General features: G+C 51.8%; 1 long non-coding RNA gene across 1 annotated transcript in view; it reads right to left on the bottom strand.

The window, feature by feature from the left end:
* Positions 1–208: 208 nt before the first annotated feature.
* Positions 209–11,342, bottom strand: part of LOC109271104 (uncharacterized) — a 32,645-nt gene continuing 21,511 nt past the window's right edge. The window contains exons 3-4 of the long non-coding RNA XR_002081823.2: positions 4,459–4,572; positions 209–1,026 (exon numbers count right to left, since the gene is read on the bottom strand). This is a non-coding gene — a long non-coding RNA (uncharacterized LOC109271104). The remainder of the gene's footprint in view (positions 1,027–4,458; positions 4,573–11,342) is intronic.

The raw sequence follows: 11,342 nt of genomic DNA, 5'->3' as shown, positions 1-11,342 counted from the left end.
CCGGGGGGTCCTAGGGGTCCAGCTCAAAGTGGAAGGGCAGGTAATGGAGGGGCAGAAGGGGTCTGGGAGGGCACAGCACTTGGCTCTGATGTGTGTGAGCAGAAGTGAGACCACTGCCCACAGGCCAAGTTGTTGCCCCAGCTCTGGATCCTTACCCCCACCCATCACTGCTACTTGCCCCCCCCAGCCCCCCCCCCCCACGCTACAGGACTCCAGAGCCATGGGGAGGGAGCAATCTCCACCCTTGAACATGAAGCAGAGAACGGAGGCAGCCCCACAGAGCCTCGCACCCCTAGGAAGGTGTTACCATCTGGGCAGCTGATAGAATACCATTGTTACAATCCTGGCCTGGCATCCTGGCTCCTTCATTTGGCACTATGTAAGTGTAAGCAAATCATTGAACTTTCTTGAGCCTCAGTAGCACCATCTGCAGAACGGGGAGAATAGTTGTCTCCTCGAGGGATTTATTGTGAGAATATCATCACATAAAGCAGGTAAGTCACTTAGCATCTGCTTGGCTATAGGAGTGCTCATGATTGTTAACTAAAACAACAGTAACAACAACAACAATGATAAAATCTAAGGATCTAGGGGAGGGCTGGGGCCCACATCTGCTCCCTATGACATTTTTCACTTTATGAATGGTACCATCATCCCCTCATTGCCTGAGGCAGAAACCTTGAGGTCATTCTAGAGTCCTCTCTTGCACCCCACAGCCAATTAGTTGTAAAGTTCTTCCCATTCCACTTTCTGAGCACCCCTCTATTCCCACTGCCTCCCCTACCCATGCAGGCGCCACGACTTCTCTCCTGGACTATTATAGTTGCTGCACACCGGCTTCCCCAAATCCACTCTTGCCCTCCCCACTGCGTTCGACACCCCACACCTGAAGCATATCGGGAGTTCATCACACTCTGATTCAACATCTTCAATTGCTCCTCTTTATTCTGTGCTTGCGTGTCACTCTGCGTGTCCCCCAGGGAACAGTGAGCTCCTCCAGTACACAGCCCTTGGACTTGCACCACTCTGGAACAGAACAGGCTCAGTGGATGACTGCTGAGTGAATGCACGATGTATACAGGGGGCCCTTCCTCCCTCCCCTGTCCCACATCTACTGCTACTTAGAGCCAACACCTTGGGCCTGCATCTGACCACAATACATTAGAGGCATGAAGTGATGGCCCATTGCAGGTGGGTGGGCACTGAGGAGTGGGGTGCTGGGGGCAGAGCTACAGAGGCGGGGGAGGCAGAGGAAGAAGAAACAGTGGGCAGGGGCAAGACTGCGAGGAGCCTGGGATGTCTGGTAAGGACTGTGCACTTTACTTTGTAGGTAGTGGGGGAGCCATTGAAGGTTTCAGGCAATTAGAAGACACGATCCGATTTCTTAGAAATATTGCTCCAGGATGAAGGGATGTGGAATAGAGACCGGAAAAACAGACAGGAAACACTTCCATTCCTTCACGTAAGAATTGAGAGATGGTGGTGGAGAAGGGGGATCAGATTCAAGAGGTAAAATTAATAGGCTTTGGTGACTGTTGAGTTTGAGGGAAGAGAGAAAGAGAGAAGTGGAGGATCTAGCAGGTTGCCAGGTTTCTGGAGAATTCCCAGACAATTGTGCAACGATAGTGCCATTCACCGGGATGCTAAGTACAGGAGGAGGGGCAGCCTGGGCCAGAAGGGGTGGGCTCCATTTTGACCATGTGACACCCAAGGTTAGATGTCCGGAATCTGTTGGCTGTAGGGGTCAGGATGCAGCTCAGGGCTGGAGACAGAGATGCGGCAGCCTCTGTAAAATTCAACAGTGGGAGGAAGCCGAGCACCAGCTGGACTGTAAGGAGGTCTGTTCAGTGAGAGAAAGAGGACTGGGTCGAGACCATGGGAACACCAGCATTTAGGAGGCCAGTGGAGGAAGGGGAGAGAGAAGGGAGTGAGGAGGAGCAACAAGAGGCAGGAAGAAAGTAGGGGACTGTAGGATCGGAGAAAATGGGAGAAAAAGCCTTCACAGAAGCATGGTCAGTCATGTGGCCCACAGAGACTTAGCAGGAAGGGGAGGGGTTCAAGATGTCTTGGGCAGGGTGCCAGGGGGAAGGCAGACTTAAACAAGATTCTTTTTTGGTAACCATTGAGGAGACTTAAGTGTCTATAGTTACTTACAGATTTAAATTTTTATCCTGCCTCCTTTTGCAAACAATGTAAGGCAGCTGAGAAAAACGTGATCATATTTAGAGTTGGGGAAGAGCATCAAAGTGGGGCCAGGCCTGCTTCCCGCATGATCCCCTATAGCGCAATTCATTTCAGAGAAAGGTCTGCACTGAAGATGTCCCCTCAGCAAGTACTGTGCAAGGGTCTCCGCCATGGTCTCAGGACAAAATCAGAATTGGATGAGGCCAAGGTGGGGTCAAGACTGTGAAGTCAGGGTGGGGTTGCTGGGAGTGCAAAGTGCGGCAGGAGTCAGATGAAGACAAGGGGCGAGATTGGAGGGTCAGGGTATGGAGGTGTCAATTGCATGGAATCCCAATGGGAACAGAGTGTGGTCAAGTGGGGTCAGGACAGGTAGGGCCCCAGCAAAAGCAGGAGGGAGTGGTCACTCTGGGTGGTGACTGTGATGGGAGCTGCCGTATCCCTCGCCCCACCGCTATGTGTGTGCCTGAATGCATATTTGAGTGGTGGGTCTGCCAAGTGCTCGTGGCATGTGTGTGTGCACATGTGTGTGACATGTCCTTTTGTGAGTATGTGTAGGTGTGGAACATATGTGTGTATTTTGTATAATGGTATGTTTTCTAAAACCACAGAATGGACTGAGTATTATAATCAGAAACTCAGTACACACCCTTCAAAGATACAACCAAATATCCCATCCCATTTCCTGATAATTTCCCAAGGCCAAAGAACTTTGGAAGCGATGTGGAGAGGGAGAACCTCTGGTTCTTTGTCGGCTTAGAAGGATACATTGATGGGAATAGGGCAGGGGGTAGTTGGTAAAAAATGGACCTCACCCCCAAGTCTGGAATCTTCCCACCCTGCATCTCACCTTACTGAGTCCAAACTATTCTCCCACCTAATTCAGCATTGGAGTGAATGCTACTGCCTCAGCACCTCTCCTCCACACCCCCCTAATCTATCCCCTTCCTTCCTTCCTTCCTTCCTTCCTTCCTTCTTTAACTCAACAAATATTTATGACTTGCTTCCAGTATCTGAAGATACAAAGATGAATAGAACTCAGACAGTGACCTCCGGGGGCTGGTTATCCCTCAAGGGAGAGAGTTGGATTAACAGAGTATCAACCAGGCAGTGACTAAATATAATAGGTGCTCAATAAATACATATTGAACGAATGAGGGAACATAGTAAGTGTAATAATAGATTATAACAAAATAAGGGACAGTGATAGGAAAGAAAAGAAACCTTTCCTCTTCCTAGAGATCAGGGAAGGCTTCATGACATCTGGTGACAACCAGATGAACTTGTAAGATTTGACTAGGAGCTTATAGGTGGCACTGAGAAAGAGCACTGAGCAAATGTCAGCACGGCCAGAGGATAGGCAAAAAGGAGCAGCCGAGTGTGTGTGTTAATTGGCACAACTAGGGCCCGGGGCATGGAGACAGGAGGTGGCAGACAAACTGGGGAGGAAGCTGGCACTTGTCACAGAGGGCAGTGAGCAATGCTTTCTCCCGAAGGTGGATGGGGGCTCTTCCAACCAGTCAGGGGGGCAATGACCAAGCAGGGGCCTGGTGAAGAGGAAGCATTTGGGTGCAGATCTGTGGGACCCAGCTGTTGAACAAAGGGCTGTGGCCTAGAGGTGGTGGCCCATATTCAGAAAGGCCCTGTGCTTAGGGTTTAATGCTCTATCGTTGCCATCTTGAAATTCTCAGAATTTTGAGTTTGTGTTTTGTATGTGAAGCCCGAGGGGACAATGGAGCATGTGCCAAGGGCCTGGAGCACAGTCCAGCTTCCAAACCTCCTGGGGTGAATTCTCAGCCTTCTTCTACCCCTAGTGCCCTGGGTAGGGCCCCCTTGTTGCCTCCCTCCACTCCAGGGGCAAAAGAGGGCCCTATTCCGAATTGGCCCTCACCCTGGCCGTGTTCTGGACACAGAACCGGGGAAGGCCAGGTATGCATCCCATGGCTTCTTGGGCAAGGCAAAGTGGCAGTCATCCCTGCCCGCCCTCGTCAGCCAGGGTCAAGAAGAGTCTCGCATTTAACTCTATGGTGGTGGTCAGGGTGGGGGGTCTCTTGTCCATCCCTCACACAGGGATAGGTCACATCCCAAATACACCCTGCCTGCGTTGTCAGGTGGCAAAGGGCTTTTTAAGTTTGCACAGGGATGACAGATGAGGCACATGGGGTATGAAACAAGGCAGACCCTCTCCTGACCATCCCACCTTCTGTTCTGGCTTCATCTTCCTGGTGTGGTCACCGTGGGGGGTGATCAAAAGGCAGATATATCAGTGTTACTTACTGCAGATTTCTGGAGAGTTCTTTATGGCTCAGTTTCTGTGGATTTGTTTGTTGACAAAGACGATCGTGCCTGCCTGTGGCTTCCATTACCATGAGGACCTTCACCAAGGTGCCCCTAGGAGTTAAGAGTTGGAGGTCTGGCTCTGCTGCTTATTCCTTTTGGGAAGTTGGGCAAGTTACTTAACCTCCCTGAACTTCGGACCCTTCATCTATAAAAGGATAGTAATACACCAACTTCATGGTACGGTTATGAGGATTAAGTGAAATTAAGAAAAAGTTGCTTAGTAGAGTGTTTGACATTGAATGGGCTATTGGACAATAAGAAGAACTGTAATAATAACGACCACTTGTATTGTACTTGCTGTGTGCCAGACGCCACCCTAGGGCTTACGGGCATCAACTCATCCAGTTTTCAGCACACCTCATAAGATGGGTCCATCTTGCAAGAAACTGAGGCACAGAGAGATTAAGAACTTGTGCCAGACCACACAGCCAGTAAATGGAAGAAGCAGGCTTCTAACCCCTGGTCATCTGGCTCCAGGGTCTGTCTTCATAATCACTGTTCTATTCTGCCTTGTTTGTTAAAATAAATGCAAAATAAGATGGCAGGTGTTATTTTTCTATTTTTTTAAATTATTTTTCCTCACACCCATGCACGAGCTCCTATACTTATCAACACACACACACCCACACATGAGAACTTGCCTCCTGGGGCAATGGAAGATCATCCCAGAAGGTGACTTCAGGGGAGCGTGGGCCCTGTAGAGAACTCAGGGCAGACAGAGCCAGGTTGCTCCAGCCCAAGGATGCCCACTCCCCTCCCACCAGGCCAGCAAGTTATGTGAACAGAAGCCAGAAAACAGAGGACGGGGCCTGGCTCTCAGCCAAGCCCACTGAACATATTGAGTGGTCCCTCGTGTCACATGAGGCCAGGCTCAGGCAGTCCTGTCTCCCATCCATGAGAATTGGGTTTCCTAGTTCCAGAAGGCGGAGCAAGAACAACACAAGCCCTCATTACTTTGTGGTGTGACACAGGACAAAAGGACTGAGTGTGGGCCTCTGCTGAGGCAGGAAAAGGAAGTGACCTGGTGTCTCTCTGTGTCCCAGCTGCATGGTCCTCTGGCCCTCCTTCTATACCTCCAGGAACAGAGACCTCACTGCCCTCTGAGGTAGCTGTGATGTCATTCGTCAGCATAGCACCACAACCCGCCTGCCTGTAGCTCCCACCCTCTGAGCCTACCTGGGGTCCTTCTGTCACACACTCGGAGCTCAATGACTCACCTGCTCCAAGCCAAGACCCTCTCTTGTTCCTCAGGCTCAGACCACCTCATCAGGTCACCCCTGCAGCCACCAGGCCTGGGATGGAAGACACATGGTCCTGAGATGATGGTTTGGTTTTGTCAGCAAGAGCCAATTTGTTTAATATTCAGGAATTTTGCAAGTCAGTTCTTAAACTACTGGGAGCTTAAAATCTGCCACAGTGGAAGTATTTACATCAAGGAAATTGGCAAACACTACACATTAGGGCCCGCTTTCCCCTGGAGAGCCAGTGTGCTGGCACGCCACACCGTGGAGCCCTGACTCTCATGGGCCAAGGAGGATGCCCGGTGTGTGTGTGTGTGTGTGTGTGTGTGTGTGTGTGTGTGCTTGTGGGAGTGTCCATATGTATCCATAGGAACATACATGTGTGTGTATGAGACGCGTGTTTGTGCATCCCTCTCTGTGTGTTTCAGGGGCTGGCAGTGGGCTCACTGACAACCAAAACTACCCAGGTAGCAAGAGTGTCCCAATGTAGGAAAAATGTCCCCCAGAGGTCTTGCAAGTGGCTCAGACCTGTGACCACGCAGGGTCTTCCACCCAAACCCGGGGCGGGGGCAGGGGGACTCAGGCTCACCTTAATCATATAGTAAAGGGCTGGGACTTCTGAACACATAAACCCATCAGCAGCCCCAGAATCCCTGCAGCTGGTCCAGCAGCCACTTGTTAGCTCTATTCATAAACTGTGTTCTGATTCAGTTGGTTTTTCTTTTTTGTTTTAATACAGAAAACAGGGTTGGGTGACTTTGCAAAGTCTTAAGTCTGAAACAGTTAAAACAGCAACGACGGTAACAAATTACCTGAGGTTAGTAAAGAGATAATCTTTAGCTTTTCATGTAAAATAATGTTCATACCAAATCCAGAGCAGACCAGTGAGAAGGCACGACTGGGGGGGCGGGGGGCTGGTTACTACGGCAACTCCAACCCAGTGAGGGAAAAGACAGTCTGTAAAACAAGCTGTGGCTCAGTGTCCTACGAGGGCTGGGACAGCCCTGACTCTGTTGGGCCAGGCACTTGTGGAAGGAAGTCAGGGCTTTTTCTTCTCAGTCAACAGAGGCCATCGGGCTGACCTGGGTGCACCCGAAATGAGAGGGCTGACAATTAAATAACACGGTCACTTCCCCATGCTGGCCACGCACAGGAAATGCTCCGTAAGTGCTGTGTGCTTTTTTTTCTTTTTAGGGGCCTTTCTTCCTTCCCCCACCCTTTCTTTCCTAGATAAAGACTAGAGATGTCTGTACACCCTGGATCCCTGGGATGCTGGTTAGAGCCCAGAATGGGAAGATAATGATCCAGGTCCTTCCTCCCATCTTCCCTGAAGGTCTGAGAGGGAAGGACTTTGTTACAATGTCCCCAAAGGGGGGAGTCTACCTGCACAAGAAGTGACCTGCACAAGGGTAAGGACCTCGGGCCAGGACCCACCCACTCACTCTCTAGTTCTAACTGGCCCCTCCATCCGGGAACTCTCAGAAGAGTGGGTGGTGGACTTTCTGCGTGGGACTCCTGCTGACCACGGGCTGGACCAGCCCTCCTGGCCACAGCAGCTGTCCTCAGCAGCATCTGGAGGAACTTGGCTCTGTTGTCAGTCCCTGACCATCCGGGGGGAAACAGCCGCTGTACCCCCTGATGGGGGCCCCCTCAGAAGGAGTACCCAGGAACCACAAACTAGAGGCTCAGCTTCCTGTGCCTGGTTGGCTGCCCTCTGGTGGAATTCTAGGGGTTCCCCGGAGAGAACTCAGAATGTGGGGGGTAGGGAGTGGCAAATGAAGATATTTAACCCAAGCTCTGTTGTTATCTGCTTTGCATAATAGGCTTGTTTGTACAAAGACTTTGTTTGAAGAAAGCGTTCAGTTACTTTTTAAGAGTTGCAAATCATTGGTTTAGGAGCAGAAATTTCATTAGGTAGGTTGGTTAATAACCCTTAGGGGATTCCATATGGTGGAGGCAGGGTGGGGAGTTGCATGTATTTTGTGCAAGATTCTTGGGGGTTCTAATTTGCCCTGAGAGCCTAGTGGGGTCAGAGAAGCCTGAGCCAGGCAGATCCCATGGATGGGACGAATCATGTCCTGGGTCCCTGCACCATCTTCCTCTGCCTGGACATGAGCCCAGAGACCTGCCTGCCTGTCCTGTGTTTATCTGGGGTGTTATCTCGGTGGCCTGGGCCAGGCCCTCCTATGATTACAGCCTCCGTATGTTGTGTTGGGGAGAGGTGTTTGCATGCCCACCACACCTCAGCCCCATTGCCCTCTGGTGTGTGCCTCTAAGAGGCTGAAGGAGAGAAAGGGGCGGGGGGCTCCCTTCAACCCAAGGGGACAGGGCATCTTCTCAGCATCCCTTGGGCCAGATTCCTCTGACAGAACAAGGGAAGGGGGACTCTGGAGAAGGTGACATGGCCTCTGGGATTCCCCAGCTTCCCCCAGCTATCCTCTTGGTTCAGGAGTTGGAACCTAATGGAAGGGGATCCCTGAGTGAAAGGGAGGAAAAGAGGCCTGCCCTGGAGGAGGCTGTGCCTCAGGTTGGTCCCACACCTGGAACTGGTATGCTGAGGGGCAGGGGTGAGGGGAACTAGACAGGAAGGCCCTAATCCCAAGACTGCCCTCCCCTCCCAGGGCCTACACGCTTTACCTGCCCCTCCCACATGCAGACCCTTCTCCCAGGCACATTCTTCCAGCTCCCCCTGCTTGACTGTCCCAGGATGGGCCCATGATCTTCTCCCCCTCTACCCTACGCCCTTTCCACAGACCCAGCCAGCTCACTCCTGGCCTGGTGCAAAGTTTCCTTCTCTGTTCTCCACCTATCCCTGTGCAGCTCCTATGTACCTGCCCAGGTGAGCCTGTGCCTTAAGCTGGGTCCTCTAGGGGGCGGCAGAGAGAGTCCAGACTAAGCGGCCAAAGAACCCTCTTCTAAAATTTTTTTAATGTTTATTTATTTTTATTTTGAGAGAGAGAGAGAAAGACAGCATGTGAATGGGAGAGGGGCAGAGAGAGAGGGAGACACAGAATCCAAAGCAGGCTCCAGGCTCCAAGCTGTCAGCACAGAGCCCAATGCAGGGCTCAAAATCAAGAACCGCAAGATCATGACCTGAGCCGAAGTCGGACGCTTAACTGACTGGGCTACCCTGGCGCCCCAAGAGCCCTCTTCTAGATGCATTTCTATCCCTGAATTGCTGGGTGCCTTGGGACAATCCATTGCCCTCTCTGGGCCTCCATTTCTACATTTGCTTTTTTGGGGAGATGACTCCCTGTTGGACATACATCTGTGGCTGGGCTGCTGCAGAGAATCAAAAGAGGAGGTGGAGAAGTGAGAGTCCAAGCTGCCAGGGAGGAGTGTAGGAGGCTAAGGGGCAGTGGGGGGTGGGCACCATCTGTGTGCTATGGGCAAGAGGGTACCATGGCTGAGAACCTCCCCCCGCACCCCCCATCTCCAGGATGGCAGACCAGCTTCTACACACAGGCCAGGGAAGCATACTGTTGTTGGATCACGCTCGTCAGGGTCCCAGTTCCGGGCACTGGGACCTAAGAGCAGAGAGTGCTGTGTGCCTGCAGGAGCCGGGCACCCCTGGGGCCCACATGCCCATGACCACCTCTCTCTCTGCCACTTCTATCTGGGTTTTCTCAGCATGGTCTGACTTTAGGACTAATAGATTTGGGATTTCTCTTTGTAAGAAATACAAGCCCAGCATATGGAGCTGGGAGGTTCCTAGCCCACCCAGATGCCCAGGGTCCTACATTCCCCTTCCCTGGGGAGGGCTGGCGTTTGGGCTTAGGGGACGTGGTTGGCCCTGCCCAGGAGGGCTGGGAAGTCAAGGAGGCTGGAGAGGCCTGGGCCCTGCTCTGGCCTCTGCCAAACTGCACTGGGGAGGCCCAGAGGGGTTTATTTGTTTTTTTTAATTATCATTTTTACTTTTTTTCTCCTCATGAAAAAGTTTTAATATACACAGTAAATTAAGCCCAGAAAAAGGGAGGGGGGGCACATTTCATCTTTAATCTATTTACTTCTGAATATTTAACATACAATTCTGGCACCAATCACCAAATTTAACTGGAAAATTACTCACTAATCTGTTTGCTTATTTGGAATAATTGGGTCGGCTGCCAGCGCGAGGATTTCCCCCCCTGTTTAATATCTCAGTTAGTAGTCCAATTTCAGCTTGGCGGCATAATTACTCTGACAGAGCTGTAGCCACGGGGCCTGGGAGTGGGGCTGCTTTTAAACCGTAAATTATGAAGGATTAGCATTTATGAATTTTAAATCAGGGCTGGGGTAGGAGACACTAAAGCTGCTTAACGCTGGGGAACAGCAGCCTCCACTCAGCGGCAGAAGCCGTAACCCTTCCGCTCCCAGGACGTGGGAACCCAGGACGGGGATTGGTGACCCAGGAGGTGTGGACACACAAAGGACAGGGGGGCAGGGGAAGCTGAAACAGCGATGGAGCCCCTGGGGGTGAGAGAGCCTGGGAGGGAGCAGGGCAAGGGGCTTTGGCCTCCTCCCCTTTCCTGTCCAGTCTGTGGGGAATGGGGGGAGCAAGAGTTCAACTCCCATTGCCCCAAAGGCAGCTTGGAGCACAGACTCAGGAGTTGGGGTCAGCGCCTGCAGCCCTCCGTGTGCCGGCAGCCTAGAATGTGAGCATTCTCAAGAACCCCCCTCTGGCCCTGAGCCAGTCTGACCCAAAGCTCTCTGGCTCTAGGTGAGACTTCCCAGTGTGCCCAGCGCTGGTGAGCTGCAGAATGGCCGGCGACACTCCCCCAGGTTCGTCACTCTCAGTTCTTGCCTTCCAGCCCACTCTGCCTCCATCCCCACCCCAGTCCCCTCTCGCATGCAAGGGCCAGGGGACCCAGCTTGGAAACCAGATGGACCTGGGTTTGAAACCCAGGTATGCTCTTTGTGAGCTGTGTGACCATGGATAAGTTACTTAACCTTTCTGAATAGCTCAGCTAAATGAAAACAGTAATTCCTACCTTGCAGGTGGCTGGGAGACAGTCATCAGATACCGTGGGTGGAGTGCCAGGCACAGTGGTTGGCACATGGCAGGTGTATATTGGAGCAGCTCCGTGCTCTTTAGGGTCTCCTCAAACCTGAGTCCGTGCCCTGCCTCCACTGCCCTCTCCTTGTGCTTCCTCCCTCATAGCACAGGGAAATCTCAGCCCCTGGCCATTCAACCTGGCCTTATGGCGGGTGCCAAGGGTGGGTCTTAGGCCTCTGTTGGCTCCGGGACTGATGGTCACTAAAGCTCTGACTCTGGAGCCAGGTTGGCTGTACTTGAACTCTTATTCTGTCATTCACTAGCCGGGTGAACTTGAACAAGTTATTTAGCCTCTCCATGCCTCAGTTTTCCAATTTGCAAAACGGGAATAGTAGCAATAGTATTTTATCATAGCGCCGTTAATAAGGTTTAGTGACTTAATTACTGTGTTCAGAATCACGCCTAACACACACAGTAAGCACTAACCGTGGTAGTTATTTTTATTTATCATCCTTATGAGGAAGAGGACTATTGCCCTCTCTGTGGAACCTGCCTGTTGTGAGGCTGCAGGTTGACTTCTCCTGGGCTTGGGGCACCTCCAGGTT

The sequence above is a fragment of the Panthera pardus genome, unplaced genomic scaffold (genome assembly GCF_024362965.1).
Source record: "Panthera pardus isolate Hobbes unplaced genomic scaffold, ASM2436296v1 HiC_scaffold_12, whole genome shotgun sequence".
In the NCBI taxonomy this organism is placed as follows: Eukaryota; Metazoa; Chordata; class Mammalia; order Carnivora; family Felidae; genus Panthera; species Panthera pardus.
Note: the sequence above shows the minus strand (reverse complement) of the source record. Positions and strands in the feature narration are given on the sequence as shown.